The sequence below is a fragment of the Pyxicephalus adspersus genome, chromosome 4 (genome assembly GCF_032062135.1).
Source record: "Pyxicephalus adspersus chromosome 4, UCB_Pads_2.0, whole genome shotgun sequence".
Taxonomy (NCBI): Eukaryota; Metazoa; Chordata; class Amphibia; order Anura; family Pyxicephalidae; genus Pyxicephalus; species Pyxicephalus adspersus.
In genome coordinates, this window is record NC_092861.1 from 150,956,249 (window position 1) to 150,976,265 (window position 20,017).

A 20,017-nucleotide genomic window follows, 5' to 3' on the forward strand; every position below is an offset into this window, starting at 1 on the left:
CACCTACTTCTTGTGGGACCAGGAGATCTGCATTGGATGCCAAGAAAAGGGGATTCCCTAGATCTGAATAATAAAGCTGCCTTTTCCAGAATACAGATGTGGAATAGATTAGAATAGTTCAAAGTTTTATTCTCAGGCAGCAGAGTGGCTCAGTGGTGATCATTTTCCTCCCACATTCCAAAAACAAAAAAACAGGTTCATTGGCCTCCCCTTAAAAATAAAATAAAGAAATTGCCCTTAGGGTGTATCAATGAAACAGTGGGGTTATTAGATTGTGAGCTCCTTTGAGGGACAGCTAGTGACATGACTATGGACTTTGTACAACGCTGCATTATATGTCGGTGCTATATAAATAATGCGTAATAATATTAATAAATGATTTCCATTGCCAGGCTTCTCATTAAAAACAAATAAGTGCTTTACATGCCTGTCAATGTTGCCTGTGCTGTTAGTAGAGAGCTGGAGCTCCTGAATGCAGAATTCTCCTTCCTCCTCCTCCCTCCTCTCCTTCTTTTCCTCTCTCCAGTGACATGTCTCCATCCCACCAATGTTGAGTGTTGATCTGAGGATTTGGCATGTCAGCCAGTGTCTACACAAGCTTAAGTTTCTATTATTACGCAAAGGATTATCAGGACAGTAGCCTTGCCACAGAATTACAGCCAATCTGCTGGAGCACAAGCTTCCTTTTTTTTTCCTCTTCATGAATTTTCTTTTTTTGTTTTTTGCATTCATTTTGTAATGTTTCTTTTTTTTATTATTCTCTATTATATGTGGCTAACCCGTTTCTGTAGATTTGCAGCAAAGCCACATTGATTTTAATTATCAGAAGGGATGCTTAAAAAAAATTAAAAAGCCCAAGCTGCTTGGATGTGTATTCTCCTTTTCCTGAGCTGTGGAGGGCTCTGCCATCTATCGCACTCACAAGGATAACAGCACATCTACTGGAGCTCTTCTCCCTGGCTGTGCATTGGGGTCTTTCTGCATCCCCCCAATGCCCCAAAGGTAAAGGTCTGCCATCTGCACCATGCAAAATCCATAAAGGCTTTCTGGTGTTTTAAAGGGAAAAAAAAATCAAAGGGTGGAATAATCTGTGTTGGTTTATCAGCTGCAAATGCTGTGGATATACTGTACTGTATCAGGAGGAAACCCAAGCTTCCACCTCATCAGGTTTTGCTGCTGCTTTGCAATTTCTATCTAAATATTCCCATTCGGAGAGAAGAGGACTTGGATTTGTCCTTTGCTGGCTTTTATTTCCTCCACCAAGCACCAGGCAAATGTAAAAGAGGATAAATGCATCTCCTAGGAGGTAAGCTTTACATTCAGACAATTTCTTTTTATTTTTGCAGAAGTTTTGGGTATTGTTTTATTTTTTACTTTGGATATGATGGGTTGTGTTTATTGAAAAGTGGCTGCAGATATGGAAAATGCCAGAGCTGGACCTGTTTGAGGCTGGGAAGAAGGACCAGAAGTGAGATGGGGATTTGAAAGCTGTACATGACTTTGGGCACAGCTGGGCTTTTTTATGTTTTTGTGTTTAGATTTACCTGGAGAGGAGGGAGGGGTCCGAGGCTTGGTGGGCTCCAAAAATAATGAGCTGTGAGGTGTGCATGATGGAAGGTTTTGCGACACCTGCAAGAGATGGGGGGCATTGGGCTATTGGAGTGAACGTTGCCAAATAATACAAATTTTGCACCCTGGGCAATGCAAATGCTGTAACCTTGCAGCTATGGATAGCCTTTCATAGGTTTGGGTTTATATTGCATTTTTTCCTCCTAGTAATCTTTGATCAGACACTGATCTTCACTTACAATGGAAGCTTGTTATTTCCCCCCTCCGGTCTGTGGGAGGTGATGCTGCTCTTCAAATTTGGCAAAGTCTCTTTTAGTTATTGAATCAGCCTTTGCTTACTGGTGAGCTTCCTAAAGAGTGGGAGACGATTGGAATATAGGAGCCTTGGAGGGGTTAATGATGGGGGGTTAATATCTGGTGTTGTAGAAGGGGATCGGTAGAGGTGGGGAAGGAGGGAATGGCCAAAATTTAGGTAAGGTTTACAAAATTGAATGAAATCTTTGGTTGGCTTTGGGAAAGGTTTTTATAGGAGAACCTTGTCCTGGAATGGGGTTGAGGATATGATATTTGGTGGGTCAGGCACAATATTCGGTGATACTGAGTGTTCTGAACAGGTAATGTCCTCCATGAAGCTAACACAATGCAGCTAGAATCTAGATAGATGGGTCCATAGTACAAACCGTCACCTGTCTGTCATACAATGCCAAGGCAATAGAAATTCAACCCTGGTCCCAACTACTGTACCCTGTATGATGCCATGGAAAAACAAAATAACACAACCTTGGTGAATATTTTCCATTTCTGCCCTGTAATTCAGTGTTCAGTCCTTCTAATTATGGGATTTGGTGTCTAAAGTGAGCATCTGCTGGCATGTGCCCGGTATGATGGCACAGCTTATATGTATGCAGGGCACAGCCTGTCTGTGGTACATACACCTCCCCGTGTGTTTCATGTGTTTGCCAAAGTCTCTGAGCGCTATCTCTGCAGCAATGTGATGGATACATGGAGTGTGTGTCATGTATGTGTCATGTATGTGCTATTACATGTGTTAAGGGCCACACACCATAATCCAGCCAATATGATCATTACATTTTATGGAGACAATACCCCAAAAGCCGATGTGTCGGTGCTGATCTGAAGGGGTGTTAAAATGACACGTGTCCTAATGGTGAAACATACAGATAAAGATGGATACACACACACATTCATCCTTATACACACAGATACACACAGTATACATCGGCTTCTCTTTAAAAACATTCTATACACCTCCTGTACCCACTCCTCCTTATTCTCCTCTCTCCTCTCTCCATCTTCTCTTTTTTTTCAACTTCTAAAAACTGTTCTCTCCTTTCCTTATTTCCCTTCTCTCATTCTTCTTTGATCTTCTCTTCTCTTTCCCTCCCTCCTTTCCTCTTTTTTCACATTCTCTTCTCCTCTCTTCTCTTCCCCCTCCCTTATTCTCCTTTCTTCTTCTCCTCTCAATCTCTGTTTCTCTTCCTCTCCTCTCCTCTCCTCTCCTTTCCTCTCCTCTTCTCTCTTTCTGTTCTTTCATATTCTCCTTTACCTTCTCCCCTCTCCTCTTCTCCCTTCCTAATTCCCCTTTCTTCTTCTCCTCTCCCTCTCTGTTTCTCTTCCTCTCTCCTCTCCTCTTCTCTCTTTCTGTCTCCCTTCCTATCCTTTCCTTTCCTCTTCTTTCACATTCTCTCCTCTCCTCTTCTCTTCTCCCTCCTTAATTCTCCTTTCTTCCTCTCCTCTCCCTCTCTGTTTCTCTTCCTCTCTTCTCCTTTTCTTCTCCTCTGTCTTTCCCTCCTTTCATCTCCTTTCATATACTCTCTCCTCTCCCTTTCTCCTTTCTTCTCTTTCCCTCCTCTCCTCTCCTCTCCTCTCCTCTCCTCTCTCATGCACACACACCTATACACACACACCAATCTTTCTCTATCACAGCAGCAGTTTCATGTAATATATATATCCTATACATCATGCAGTCTGTGACATTTGGTTGCTATGGGTTACTGCACAATGTGAACTCTTTCTAAGTCTTTGTCATTGCTGTGTATAGAAGGTGTTTGTACATTGCATCCCCTGCTGTCATCTCTCTCCTCCATTCTTTTCTCTGTGAACTTGCAGCAAAGATATGAGATGGGGCAAAGCTGCGCCAGGCAGTAAATTAGCGCGGTGCATGGACGTCGCTCCCTATAGAGGTGTCACCGGAATTTATTCTGATTTCTGGCTGAATTATCAATCCGGACATTTCTATTCCGAGCAGTCATTAAATGATTCTCGGGAATACGGGTCAGACGGTCGCTTAGCCAATGGGGCTGATTTATTAAAACTCTCCAAGTCTGGTAAAGATACATTTTCATCAGTAAAGCTGTGTGATCCAGGAAACCTGGAATGGATCCGGTCCAGGATTCAAAACATTTGCTAGCAAATAGGAAATTACATTTCAGGTTTGCGGGATCACCCAGCTTCACTGATGAAAGTGTATTCTCCTAAGATTTAGAGAGCGTTAATAAATCAGGCCCAATGTGCGGTTCTCTGCCCCCGTGCTCTCTTTGAACCGCCCAGGAGGGTTCGCTATACATTTGGGGTGCTGAGTGCTGGCTGACTGCTGGAAATTGCAGCAGTTCTGCTGTCACAGAACCGTCCGTCTGAACGGATCGCCTCCCTGTGCACTGTCGGGTTTTGGTTCTGTGGATCTGGGCTGCAGATGCCTTGGCTGGCAAAGCCGGAATTACCTGCGAGGTCTGCAGAGCCCTGATAGGAATTCATCACAAGCCCGGCGCTTATTGTAATCAGATTACAGTGCACATTGTGCCCAGGGGGAATGCCCTCTTGTGCTCCGAGGTTTATGCAGGGGGCACGAGGGGGGGAAGGGGGCAAATAGCACATCAATAGTGTTGCAGTTCATTCATCAACGCAGCCATGAGGACCTTGTATTTCTGCACTTGTAGTTCTCCAGCTAAAGGAAGTGCTTCAGAACCTTCTTGCTGGGAGTTGTAGTGCATTCGCCAATACAACCATGAGGGCTATGCATTGTTGCACTTATAGTTCCTCAGCTACAAAAGTGCTGCAGAAAGTTCTTTTATGGATCACTGATCACGGATGTTCCCTCCTAAACTTTTGGACTTGTAGTTCTCCAGCTATGGAATGTGCTGCAGAAAGTTCTTGCTGGGATTTGTAGTTTGTTGACCACTGATGACCCACCAAAGGGTATTTCATGTTCTGCACCCCAGCTGTACAAGGTGCTGCAGAATGTCCTTGCTGGGAATTGTAGTCCATTGGCCAAAGTAGCCATAAGGACCATGCATTGTTGCACCTGTAGTTCCTCAACTATGGAAGATGTTGCAGAATGGCCTTGCTGGAATTAGTAGTTCATTGACCAACACAGTCATGTGGGCCTTGTTGTGTTGCATTTGTAGTTCGTCAGAAATGAAGGTGCTGTAGAACATGTCTGCTGGGACTTGTAGTTCATTCCCCAATACAACCATGTGTTCCATGCATTGTTTGTGTTGTAGCTCCTCATCTATAAAAGTCCCGCAGAAAGTTCTTGTTGGGATAATTGACAAATGCTGAGCAATCCCAATAGGCTGCAATTCTTGGACTTGTAGTTCCTCAGCTATGGAAGTGCTGCAGTCTGTCTATGCTGGGACCTTTAGTTCACCAACCACAGAGACACTGTAAGGAATCCATGATGGGAGTTGTAGTTTCTGAACCACCAATGTGTTATAGAGTGTGTGGCTGGAACTTTTAGTTATTGACAGACTACAACTCCCATCATGCAGAAATCTGTTTAACCATTGCAGGATTTGGTGAATAGTTGGATGCTGGGACTTTCAGTCCTTCAGTTATAGATGTTCATGTTGGGAATTATAGGTCAATGACCAAAAAAAGGGCATGCTCCTTCTGGACTTGTAGCTCGCCAAACATTAGCGCTTTGCAGGCTGGCTATGCTGGGAATTATAGTTCACATACTGCAGAAACACTGAAGAGAGTGCATGATGGGAGTGGTTTTTGGAGTTGGTTTGCTCCATTGACTCCTGAAGTCCTGCATGCATGCTTGGACTTGTAGTTCCCCAATATGGAAGATCTTAAGGCTGTGCATGCTGCGACTTGTAGTCCAGCATGTGTTATAGTACAGATCCCCCCATTACTGACATCTGTAGGGATCTGTAGGGGTGGAGGGGTAGTGTCTGGAATAGATGAGGAATATTATATGCAGCCAGCGATGAATGCCATGCAATGCATCATCATATCACCAATGTGACTTCCATGGCTCTCCCTCCTGGCGCCCTCTAGTGATCCTTTAGAAATTGCAGGGCCAGGAAATTTCTGTATAAACAGGCCCTATCATCAAAGTAAAAAAACTAAAGTAAATGTACAAAAATGTTATTGTAATAAATATTTATGTGCATTTTTTTGACCTGCAAATCTGTCTTTGAACTTGCTATAATTATTAACTATTTAGTTCCCTATCACAGCGTCCTTTCACATCATAGCAAAGCCTTAGCATAGCCCTCTCCTGTGCTACAAATGTCTCATTACTGTCCATGCTACCTAGTTCCTCTGCTCTTCTCCCTGCCTTCACATTTATTAATTAAGTAACTTTTAAACAATTTATTTAAATAGGGGCTTGTGGGACCATTGTTTTAGTATACAGTGGGCAACATTCCTATTGGCTGCTGATTGCCAGGGATAGAACCCGCCCCCTAGTTACCACTGGTAGTTAATGTGCACAGCAGGCGTAGGGTGCATTCTTTACTAACCAAAATTTGTCACAACAATAGATTTGTTTGGTTTCAACAGAACTGTCCTGAATGTTCAATATTTGGTCCGGTTTTGCACACTAATGACACATACGGAAGTAAGGTGAGCATGGGCCACCATTAAAGAGAACCTGTTTCTTTGTTTTGCATAGGCAAAGTATAGGCTGACGCTCAACTAACTCAAGCGAACGTTGCAATTTTGTTGGGTATCGACAATAAATATTCTTTTTGGTTATATTTGGTTATATTTCTTATTATTATTGCAAAATAACAATACAATGATCCTAAAATAACAAAAACATAATAAATATTCCTTTATTTTTGCTGGTGACAATCTGGAATCTCAGTGAATGTCCTTCAGGTTCTTAGGCCCAGTGACCCCATTGGGTGAATCTATTCCCACACATTCACTGTAGTTCCAATGTTTCATCTTTTTATGCATTGGGCCTAATTTAATAAAGCTCTCCAAGGCTGTAGAAGTTACACTTTCATCAGTGAAGCTGGGTGATTCCGCAAACCTGGAACAGATTTCTCAAAAGTCATTTGCTTTTTGTTAACAAAGGTTTTCAATCCTGGACCAGATGCATTCCAGGTTTGCTGGAACTCCCAGGTTCACTGATGAAAGTGTATCTTCTCCAGCCATGGATAGCTTTAATAAATCAGGCCCATTGCTACTATTCTTAGAACATCCATCAGCATTGAAAATGAGTTGTGTAGCCGCTCTGTCAGGTGTAGCTGTGTGTAACATTGCTACCCACTAATAAAAAAAGAATCTCTGAGACTTTCCAATGATTCAGTGTCAGCTTTGTTGAATCTCACACCAAGCAACAACACGGGTCAATGCCGGCGCCTTCATTACAAGCGTATGTCACTTCAACAAGGAAGGAGAATTAAAACAAAGTCAGGTGATAGAAAGGTTCTCCTGGTTGTAATATAGCGGGAAGAGCGGAACGTCGTGAAGACGATCAATCATAAAGTCAGAGCTTCCTTTGAAGGTCATCAGTTTATAAAGGAGAAATAGCATGAACATATCACACTGCACTCTATGGTGTAAAAATAGAATGAACTAAATAAGAAAATGAATAACTTAATGACTCTGACTAATGAGTGGCGGGATCACTGAGATCTTATGCGCATTGTGGTAATGGCCCATTCATTATCAATGGGCTGCTTTAATGCAACGTACACTAATGTGCATCATAATGCAAGTTAACACACATGTAATAACGCATCACAAAGATCTAAATGGGGCCTTAAAATAACTTAGAACATTTGATATCATTATCATTTATTTTTCTTAGCATTATCTTAAAGAAGAACTAAACCTTCTATACTCACCTGTCCACATTCCATCACAGGGCCTGTCATATTCCACTTTATTCTACAAAAGGGACATTGTAGAACAAAAGAGAGTGCAGGGAAGGGCAACTAAACTAATAAAAGGAATGGAGGACCTCAGCTATGAGGAGAGATTAGCTGAACTGAATCTATTCTCCCTTGGGAAGAGACGTATAAGGGGGGATATGATCACCCTGTATAAATATATAAATGGTCCATAGAGAACTCTCTTCCCAATTATTCACTGTAAGATCATTACACAGCACAAGGGGGCGCTATTTGTGTCTGGAGGAAAAGAAGTTTAAGCTCCGGATAAGGAAGGGATTCTTCACTGTAAGGTCTGTGAAAATGTGGAATCGGCTCCCTCAGGAAGTCATTTCAGCAAGTTCTATAGATTGCTTTAAGAAAAAGCTGGATGATTTCTAGAAGCACAGAATATAACTGGAGATTAAAGGTATAAAGTAAAATTAACAGAGACTCCTGATCCAGGGAACATCAGATTGCCTCATGGAATCAGGAAGAATTTTTTCCATTTAAATTGAACCTCAATTTATAAGTTTTTTTGCCTTCCTCTGGACCCACTATGTCCATTGGGTTTTATATCTGGGATATGTTTATTTCTCTAGAGGCTGAACATGGTTGATTTATGTCTTTTTTTCAACCTGTGTATTCTTATTCTATTTGTGATCTTTGGTCATCTTGATTGGCTGGAGCAATCACGTAGGTAAGAATGCCTATTCCAGTAAGAACATTACCTGTCCCTTTCTGCAATAAAGCCCTGCCTGGCCTAAAATACTTAAGGTGGAACCTTGGCTGGTTTAAAACCATTATCATGTATTTATATAGCATATACGCATAGCCAAAGTCTATAGTCATGTTAGCAAATGGAGGAGCTCAGATTCTAATTTTCCTACCACAGTCATATGTCCCTGTCATTGTCTAACACCCAACGTGGGATAGCCAATTAGCCTACAAGTGGGATATAAAAGGCAACCCAGGCACAGGGAGAACCAGCAAACTCCAGGCAGGTAATTTCATTGTTGAGATTTGAAGCAGGAACCGAGACCAAAGTCCCACCATACTTGTGTTGTAACCATACTGTGTTGGAAATATGGCACGATGGACTGTTTTTAGAACATACGCTAGAATGGCTTCTACATGATAGAAATACTGAAAAACCTAATTGGATTAGGAGAACCTTTCTCCACTTTTTTAACATGGGGAACCCTTGACATACATTTCAGGTCTTCAGGGAACCCTTCTATAATTACTATATTCAGAGCTCCCAATATATTAGTGGGGTGGTCAGTGGAAGGAAAGACTTTCATATTGCTGACCATTGGGACGTATTTCACCCTTACCCCTGCACCTAGTAGGCACCATGCATTCCCTCAACAATGCGTGGTGGTGGTCCCAGAGTTGAAGGACAGAGCCTCTTCCCTACATTCTACCCATCATTCCCATCATTCAACAGTTATACAAATAAATAATCACACCAACACTACAGCAAAGAATTCTTTATTGAAATTAGGCACACAACACATGCCTATGGTTTTAAGTCTTTATTTATGCTCCCAGAAGTAAACCCACGTCAATCACGTCATCCATGTTGCAAATCCACATCAATCACGGCCAACATTGCTGTTAACCCAACGAACTGCTGCTGCTAAATGACGGATCCCCAGAGCTATGCTAATAGAACAATTGCTGAGAATCCCTATGTAATTTCCATAGAACCTGTCATTGAATATTATTATAACATGATGATTTCCAGACTTCCTTTACACAGAATAGAGATAGGTACCAACAACATGTATACAATAACTATAAGACTCTGTGTAGTTCATTACATTGGAAGCTAAGGAACTGAGAAAATAAATATGTTCAGTGATATATTGGGCACCTGAGTAATGGACATGCTTCAGTATTAATAACAAAGATTTCAATCCATTTGTTCTAGAAAAGTTTTTAGGTGTTTTGAAACTCCTTCAATAAATATCAATTTGTTTTTAATACTGGGAACTTGGCTCAGTCTAGAGATATTGAGTATAATGATGACAGGTTATTTGGTGTTCAAGTGGGTGGTTTGATTGATGTAGTGACAAGTGAGTGGTTATTTGGATGTTTTATTATTTCACTATTTGTCAGATGAGCTGAAAATGAACTTGTCATATTCTAAAAAGTTTCAGTGATAATAAACTTTAACCATGTGATTGTATCTGTGTCAATTAAAAAAAAATACCTGCATCTAGGAAGACCCTCGATCTAAGGCAAAGAAACATGACTTCTACCTGAATCAGTGTTAAGACCCTGCCCCTTCCTGTAGCTTAGCTCCACCCCTGCCCTTCTAATGATCAATGACCTTCCTGTAGCTTAGTCCAACCCCTGTGCTTCTACAGATCAATCCCTTTCCTGTGGCCTCATCCCACCCCTGCCTTGTACAAATCAATGAAATTTCTTGTAGCGTAACCCCACCCCTGCTCTTCTACAGAGCAATGCCCTTACTGTAGCTTCGCTCCACCCCTGCCCTTCTGCAGATCAATGCCCTTCATGTAGTCTTGTCCCACCCTTCCCCTTCTACAGATCAATGCCCTTCATGTAGTCTCGTCCCACCCCTGCTCTTATACAAATAATGAAATTTCTTGTAGCGTAACCCCACCCCCTCTCTTCCACAGATCAATGCCCTTCCTGTAGCTTAGTCCAACCCCTGCCCTTCTACAGATTAATGCCCTACCTGTAGCTTAGTCCGACCCCTGCCCTTCTACAGATCAATGCCCTTCATTTGATCTTGTCCCACCCTTGCCCTTCTACAGATCAATGCCCTTCATGTAGTCTCATCCCACCCCTGCCCTTATACAAATTAATGAAATTTCTTGTAGCGTAACCCCACCCCCGCCCTTCTACAGATTAATGCCCTTCCTGTAGTTTAGTCCAACCCCTGCCCTTCTACAGATCAGAGCCCTTCCTGTAGCTTAGTCCAACCCCTGCCCTTCTACAGATCAATGCCCTTCCTGTAGCTTAGTCCGACCCCTGCCCTTTTTCAGATCACTGCCTTTCCTGTAGCTTAGATCAGCCCTTGCCCTTCTACAGATAAATGCCCTTCATGTAGCCTCACACTACCCCTGCCCTTCTACAGATCAATAAACTTTCTTGTAGCTTAGACCCACCATGCCCTGCTTTAAATCAATACTCTTCCTGTAGCTTAGTCCCACCCCTGCCCTTCAATAGATCAATTCACCTCCTGTAGCTTAGCCCCACCCTTGCCCTTCTATAGATCAATGCTTTTTCTGTAGCTTAGACCCACCCCTGCCCTTCTTTAGATCAATGCCCTTCCTGTATCCTATCCCCACCCCTGCCCTTCTATAGATCAATGTCAAAGTAAGAGGCCAGGATAGTCTCTGCTTTAGTGCTGAATATTATACAAAGTGCACCCGCTTGAGTATTGCCACCCTTTTTATTTTTTCAGAACTTGTAAACTTTAAAGCACAGAAGGCGACCGCGTTTCATAATTTAGTTTTGTTTTTCTTTTTGTAAGATCACCAGGCTACAAAATGACTTGCATTGCTTTCTACTTTGAGTGCAGAGAAAAAAGCAGCTGACATTGTTTTCTTGTGCATTTGGCAATTAGATTATGGAGCTCTCGGTGGGTAATGTATCATGTTTTATTAATGTTCACGGAGACACGTCTTAGTGTAGTTGCCAATCTGGAGGGATTCACAGGTTAGAGGGGAAAATACTAACTGGTTAACCACTAACAAGATGTGATGAATGGCTCTGTGCTGTGTGGATACCTCTCAATGCTGCTCCAATAGACAGCTGTTACTGTGTCAATGTAGATGTGGTGCTGCAGGAGGAGGAGGGAAGTGACTGAGTGCAGATTTCACAAAGAAATACAATTTAAAGTGGTTCTAGAATCACATAGATTTATGACGTTAAGGTCATGGATGTATAGAAAAAAATGTGTCACCGTATCGCTTTCAAGTAATTTTTATCCATAGCAGTGATCAAAGGACTCCTTCTGACAATGCCTTCATCTGCTATTCTCTCCAAAAAGACTCAGCCATCATTTTTAGGCATCATCCAAGGTCTCCAATTGGCTCTGATTAAAGAGATGCTGGGGATGATATACTAAAGGATTTTAGATTTTTAGATCCTTGCAAGGCATTATACACAAGGTTGGTGAATGGGGTGATTGTTCAATTTGCAAGCAATACTCAACCACGTGCAAGGAAAAATAAAACTGATTTTTTTTCTTGCACGATATTGAGTGGTTGAAATCAGCAAAGCTTTGTGTGAATAATAAACTAAAGCAAATATTATCTGCAAGGGGTCAGCCCCCGGGATCAAGTTAATCAAAGCCCAATGTCTGCACATAGGGCAGCCCCTGAAGTACGAAGGGAATTTATACTTTTCTCGCCATTCTTACCTACTATTTACCAGCAGCAGCCATTGGTAAATCTTAGATGGAGGAATGATGGGGTGCACTTGCATGACAGTTATGGGTCTGGTAATTGGCAGCCCAGTACAGATACAAAGTCAAGGTCGGATAATCCTGGATCTGATCCCGATACCTGTAGTCCCATTCCCTCAGTAATACCTTCTATGGTATAGTATCGGCTGGTTTTAGAACACAACAAACAAGGCTAGATGCCCGGTGCTCCCACCTTTTGCACAGCCTGACTGACAGCATGGCAGGGGCACAGGGAGCAGCAAAGATGTGCATTTGAGGACCCATATTTGCCCGGGGCCACATATTGACTAAAACTAACCTCTGCGGTGCATGGAGGTGATCCAGGAGCCTGGCTTAGTATGTAGAACTTCCTTAGGGAATGGCTATGTGTCACTTTTCCCATTCAGTGTGCCTTAACCTTTGACCTCTGGATAATAAATATTGATTAGGAATAATAATATAAAGTAGGGAGTACAGGTGTTCCGACAACAAATGACCCTTCTGTTCAATAATGTTGATTGATAGCAGACTCCTGTAGGCTTGTGTACGAGGGGAAGCACTCAGAACTTTCCATTAAAATTAGGAAAGCAGAACAGACTCACTGCAACTCTTAGGAATCATTATTTAACAATTTTGATGGATTATTCAGCCTCCATGTTTTGGATGAGGATTAACACTCCATATATTATAAGCCATGCCAATAGCAGCCCCAGCCTTCACTGTCCCGTGTGCACCGAGCCTTGGTTGTGTTCACACTTTAACAAACAATAAAAGGCAGGGAAATTATATGTATATATATATTATTATAAATCAATTTATTGCTGTAGGGTTGTAGGAGTTAGAATTGCAATAAATAAATAATAAAAAGGAATCCTGTGAGCTGACATGTTTCAGGCCTGATAGACTGCAAACTGTTACATTGACATTAGATTTACTTTAATTCCATAGATAAAGCCAGGTCTGAGAGTCAAAAACATGTTATCGTATACCAAGTCCCTGAATATAATAATTAATGTTTGTTAAATTTGGCTTTGCCTGCTCTACTCAGAGATGCCAATAAAGTATTTCTCCTGATGAAGCAATGAGTGCGAAACGCGTAGAGAAACATGCTTTTTATGGATCCTTATGTGCAAAAGGAAGGTCACAATGTCAGAGGACTTTTATTAATCATATACTATGATCAAGACTATATTATGGTAATAGGGTAACACATATAGCAATTGCAACATGTTTTATTGTAAAAGGTGGATCAATATTTTTTTTCTTTTAAGCAAATATACCTTAAAAGTTTAATTTACAGGTAGTCCCTGGGTTAAGGACATCTGACTTATGGACCCCTCCTAGATACCAACTAGTGTGCAGAATGAGGCTTGAAGAAAAAATCTTTTGCTAAACACAGCTGAGGTTGTTGGTGATCTTAGGGTGAGCTCTGCAATTTGTTTCTTTTTGCATATCAAAGCCCAGCTTGTTACAGAACGTAATGAATGTCTAGGCTTCATAAAGATTTTTTTTTTGCTTTGTTTGTAATTAACTCCTAGTGAGGATTTTATACAGTAACTGACACCACGCTGCCTAATAATATGTTGAGACAAACATCTTTCCTAATTGCATTGATGAAAATAATGTACCTATTCCGACTTACATACAAATTCAACTTAAGAACAAACCTACAGTCCCTATCTCTTTTGTAACCCGGGGACTACATGTAATGGTTGTAAATGGTTTGGGTGTGCGTTATTATTGGCAGTCAGAGCTCAACATTTTGAGACTGCGATGAGATTGATGGATTTTGCTTAAAACACACCTTTTGCAACTTTTGAAATGTCAGTAGGATAATCAGTTATTCTATTGTTTGAATTGAGCTTCTGATCCCCATTCAGGTAAATATTTGTACAGTGATCAATGCAGTGATCTCCACTGTGCAAAATCTGATCGCCCTTTTAATAAATCTGTTGTTGGAGTAATGGAAATGTGAAAACAAATGATGATCTAATAATGACAAAGTGATGATCTATTACTATAAAGTCATTTCTTTTTATATATTCCCCTATATGTCATTCAAATATTGCCTACATCTATTGTGAGCAAAGACCATCTGCAATTTCCATAATGTGACAGCTGCACCTATACCATGTTGGTTACATTGTACCCCTCTGGCCCGGGTCCCTGTCCCTTTGTGCGGATCCATAGGATTCTCTCTGGCTGCTGTAGCTGCATTGATGATCCGGCACGGAGCCCAGATATCAGTTGTGTGACAATTCGGCATGTTCCTCGGTCATTAAACAGACATGCACTTCAGCTCAGATTGTTCAGCTGTTCTCTTCTTAATTGAGTTTGAAATTGCATATTCGCATTTGCTTTCCAAAGAAATTTAATCAATGGAAGATTATTTTGCAGTTAATCCATAAGTGTCCCGTGTCATCTGTGTGAGGAAACCTGTTGGCTGCACATACAGAGCCATATACAAAGCCATATATGGAGCCACATACAGGGGCACATACAGAGCCATATACAGAGCCACATAAAGGGCCACATGCAGGGCCACATACAGGGCCACATACGGAGCCAAATACAGATCCACATACAGAGCCGAGTACAGGGCCACATACAGATCCACATACAGGGCCACATATGGAGCCACATACAGATCCACATACAGAGCCGATTACAGGGCCACATACAGATCCACATACAGGGCCATATACAGAACCACGTACAGGGCCACATACAGAGCCATATACAGAACCACATACAGGGCCACATACAGAGCCACATACAGGGCCACATACAGAGCCATTGACAGAGCCACATAAAGAGCCACATACAGGGCCACATACAGAGCCAAATACAGAACCACTTACAGGGCCACATACAGAGCCATATACAGAGCCACATACAGAGCTACATACAGGGCCATTGACAGAGCCACATAAAGAGCCACATACAGGGCCACATACAGAGCCAAATACAGAACCACTTACAGGGCCACATACAGAGCCATATACAGGGCCACATACAGAGCTACATACAGGGCCACATACAGAGCCATATACAGAGCTACAGAATAACATACAGGACAAAGCAGAGAATCGCTTAATAAGCCACGTATATAGTTACATAGATGATATTCCATTGGTATCAGTGACACTGCTCTCTCTTGGTTTGCTTCCTATCTTTCTGACCGCTCCTTTCAAGTTTCTTCCAATGGTAATTCCTCCTCACCCACTCTCCTCCCTGTTGGTGTCCCCCAAGGGTCAGTTCTTGGACCGGTTCTCTTTTCTCTGTACACCTCCTCTCTCGGTAGTCTAGAAATTTAATCAATGGAAGATTATTTTGCAGTTAATCCATAAGTGTCCCGTGTCATCTGTGTGAGGAAACCTGTTGGCTGCACATACAGAGCCACATACAGGGCCACATACAGAGCCACATACAGGGCCACATACAGAGCCATATACAGAGCCACATAAAGGGCCACATGCAGAGCCACATACAGGGCCACATACGGAGCCAAATACAGAGCCACATACAGATCCACATACAGAGCCGAGTACAGGGCCACATACAGATCCACATACAGGGCCACATAAAGAGCCACATACAGAGCCCCATACAGAGCCATATACAGAACCACGTACAGGGCCACATACAGAGCCACATACAGGGCCACATACAGAGCCATATACAGATCCACATACAGAGCCACATACAGATCCACATACAGGGCCACATACGGAGCCAAATATAGAGCCACATACAGGGCCACATACAAGGCCACATATAGGGCCACAAACAGAGCCATATACTGGGCCACATACAGAGCCATATACAGGGCCACATACAGAGCCACATACAGATCCACATACAGAGCCATATACAGAGCCACATACAGAGCTACAGAATCACATTTAGGACAATGCAGAGAATCGCTTATTGGGCCACGTATATAGTTACATAGATGATATTCCATTGGTTTCAGTGACACTGCTCTCGCTTGGTTTGCTTCCTATCTGTCTGACCGCTCCTTTCAAGTTTCTTTCAATGGTAACCCCTCCTCCCCCACTCTCCTCCATGTTGGTGTTCCCCAAGGGTCAGTCCTTGGACCGGTTCTCTTTTCTCTGTACACCTCCTCTCTCGGTAGTCTCATATCCTCCTTTGGCTTACATCTGTATGCTGATGACACTCAAATCTATCTGTCCACCCCTGACCTGTCTCCTTGCTGCCTGCATGCATTGCTTTCAGCTGCACATCATTGATCTAGACCAGCTGTAGTGACAACATGTCCGTGCGGTGTTTCATCACCGATCCTTGTAGTCACCATCAGGAGTGCCCGGAGAACAACTGGGGACAGAGCATTGTCGCCTTTAAACAGAAAGACCTTTAACAAGGACCGCCATGGCCGCTTTACAGGAGAATATTTAAATAAAAGCTGCAGATTTAAAAATGTTGATGAAGTAGTGTTGATTCTCATGTTTGACCCAACCTGGGATTTGGCCAAAAGTTGCATGATTGTCAAACCCAATCTGAGTGAAGCAAACACTATGTATTCCTACATTAAGGTACACAGCAGGGTGTAACAGCGGGCATGCTTCTAGAAAATCATTCCTGACACCAAGAAACACTCCGCTCTGTGTAGCAATGAGCAATGAAAACATAGAGCCATTGTTAAGGTACAAGCGGGTGCTGTTCCAATCAATCGGTAATTATCAGATGTGGCTGACAGATTATGCCCCCCTGTGCACCTAAACAATGAGCTAACATAGTGTCCTTCATATTTATAAAAGTAGCAATCAGATGACACGATTGTCACTTGTATGAACGAATGCCAATACTATTCGTTAAAGGTATTACTACTATTGTCACTTGGGACTTGTTCCCACAAGCCTCCCTTTCAATGAGATATTTACCAGACCAAAAGGTAGCAAAAAAGAGAAGCTCATTGTTAGAACTGGAACGATTGAAATAGTGATTCCTCAATGCTTGTTTCTTTGTTTGGTCTGAATTCAGCAACATTCATGTCTGAGGTCAGGGGCAATTTATAAATAATTGGGAGTTGTGTGAATGGCTTATTTCAAGGTTTTTGATTAAAGAGAACATGAGGGCATTGTGTTGGGGTTTAATTTAAGTTAATCACTGTTACATGAGGGAATTAGATAACATTGTTTGCTCATTTGGTGGCAAATATACATTTATTTATTACAAATATAGCAAAGTTCAGTGCTTTTATTATATGGATAGGAGATGGGTGGACATGACAGGGATGGTAATAAATTGGGCAAATGTTTCATGTTAGGAAAACGTCTTGGCAAAGCCTGTACCTGGGGGGAATGCAATGGACTTAGAGGGAAGGTGAATGCGATCGGACATGCAGGGGAGGGGGACATCTAAGGGTTGAAGTGCTGGATAAAAGAAGAGGCAAAGTGGATGGACAAGATCAGAAAAGGTGGAAAAATGTACAAAGGTGTACAAGGGAGGAAGTAGATCATTCCAGCAATAGGAGCAAGACAGCTTCCCTCCCTTGAGTTGAGTTGGGGAGGTTTGGGGTCCTTGGGGGCAGTACGGTACTGTTGTGGTGATGGAAGGACCTGTCTTAGGTGTAGCGCTTCCCAAAGTAGCGGTGGTAAAATGGTGGCAGAGGTTCAGGGAGCAGAGAAAAGAAAATTGTTTCTGAGATGTTATGGAAATATTTTGAAGATTAAGAACTTTTATGATTAATAAACTGCCAATGAGGCCAATTCCTTCCAAATAAGTGGTCTGGTAGTTTTCTTGGGGATAAAAAGGAAGGGGGGGGTGAAAGAAGGAGGGGAAAATGATACAATGGAAGTGGGATCATCGCTTCCAGGTCTAGCTGGATAAATACTCTTCATTTATCCCCAACTAAAGTCTATGGGAGAGAAATCTTCCATATAAAAGGTCAACCCTCTCCCATAGTCCTCATTTGGGTTGGACACCAACGTTGGGTTCATCAAACTTTAAGATAGTCTTCCAAATTTAACAATTTTAAAGAACCAATCAACCAATCCTTCATGAACTGAACCAGGGCACATTCACCCATCTCTAGTAAAATGTTACAATCACAAATAAAAGTCGGGGTAAATAAAATGGTGCAGAACACAAATTTATTGATAGGGGTGATATTTGTAACTTTTTTGGGAATGCAGTAACCTTTGCACAACAAACTGTTTGCATATATGTATGAGGAGAATGTCAAAAAGCCTAGTTATACCAAAATCAATTCAGAATGAAAAAGGAACACGGGGAGCCATGCTGTTGGGCTTTATTCTAAAGATCTTCTGCTATCCAAGTCCATTTTTCTTTTTCTAAAGTCTCCAGTGAGTCGGTTCTATCGCCAGATACTACGCAAGAGGCGAGGAGAATTACTGGAAAAGTCAACACTACACGCTGCTTTCAGTGTTTGTTACCCTCGGGGTCATCCAGATTGAATCAGATCCGGGCACACATAATCCAGGTAGCGATTGGGAAGGACAATATTACCTCTTTATTGCAGAGGAAAGAACACACACAGCAGTTATTATGTCACTTGCTGTTTGCAGTAAAGCACATTCAGCTGCCACAAGGCAATTCCTATATGAAATAAAGGAAGAACATTGACTGCCGTATGATGAATCTTCCTATAATTCACCACCGTCAGCGGCCACTTACCTGGGAGCTTTATTAAACTTCTATACACAACATCAACGGGAAGAAAATATTCTTTTCTGTCTTAAAACTGATCTCTGGAACTGGCAAAGATTTGTACCAGGACTATATATATATATTTGTATATAGTATATTTATATTTATTTATTTAGTATGCATGTTGCCATACAGAAAAATACCTATTGATCTACCAAAAATCCAGCCCCTGGGTTACCACCTTCCACTAGGCTTACCTTTCATCCTAATTATTAATTTACTTATTTACTGCAGGGAAAAAGTAAATGGCTGAAAAGGATACAACATAGATAGTTTTTTTAACAATCCAAATGTTTAAATTTTCCTTATCAGCCTTGGCCCAGAACTCACCTGTGATTGGACAATGAAGGTGCAGCAGTACACTAGAGGCCATTTTTTAGTTATCTCCTCTTTAGGCTTGTTCAGTGGTTTTGAAAACATATTTTTTTTCTAATTACAGAAATATTTTTATGAAGGGCTCGTCTAGATGGTCATTTTAGTAAGCTAAATCTCATGCTTTTATAATATTTGTGAACTTATCTTGTCTAAGGTCTTTTGTTAGGGAATTCTAAAGCAAATATTCTGCATACTTCACTGTCTCTAAATAAGTTTGATACTGTCTACTGTTCAGGGAGTTCAAGGAAAAATTCTAAATTTAAGCAGGAAGAATACTAAGATCCAGACAGAGAAAGACAATTTTAATGCAATCTATATGCATTATATTTTAAATGACATTTCCTTTTCTTTCCTTTCTTCATCCCCTGCTTTCTTCATCACTTCCTTTTTTCCTTAATCCTTTCTTTCTCTCCACTTCTTTTCTTTCCCTCCTCTTCCTATTCTTTCCCTTTCTTTTGTCCATCCCTTCGTTCTTTTCTTTCTTTGTCCACTGCTTCCTTCATCACTGCCTTGTTTCCTCCATCGCTTCCATCTTGGCTTCCGTCTTCCTTTTTTCACTTTCGATCTTTCTTTCTTTCTTTCTTTCTTTCTTTCTTTCTTTCTTTCTTTCTTTCTTTCTTTCATTTTCTATCTACTTTCCTTTCCTTCTATTCCTCCATTCTTTCTTTATTTCCCTCTTTTGTTTCTCTAGAAGTTTAAAAAACAAAACAACAAAATAACTCTGGAGAATTACAATTATTTTCATCAACTATTTTGTAAATAAGATTTAGAATTTAGGAGGATTTTATGTGTGAAAAGAAAATTATCTGTTAAAATAATATTT

At 41.5% G+C, this 20,017-nt stretch overlaps 1 protein-coding gene across 3 annotated transcripts in view; it reads left to right on the forward strand.

Moving 5' to 3' along the window:
- Positions 1-470: 470 nt before the first annotated feature.
- Positions 471-20,017, forward strand: part of LRFN2 (leucine rich repeat and fibronectin type III domain containing 2) — a 328,627-nt gene continuing 309,080 nt past the window's right edge. The window contains exon 1 of one of the 3 annotated variants that reach the window (XM_072409994.1): positions 471-1,306. The gene's annotated coding sequence lies outside the window, so the exon portion shown is untranslated. The remainder of the gene's footprint in view (positions 1,307-20,017) is intronic. The other 2 variants (XM_072409995.1, XM_072409996.1) reach the window with 2 other exon arrangements.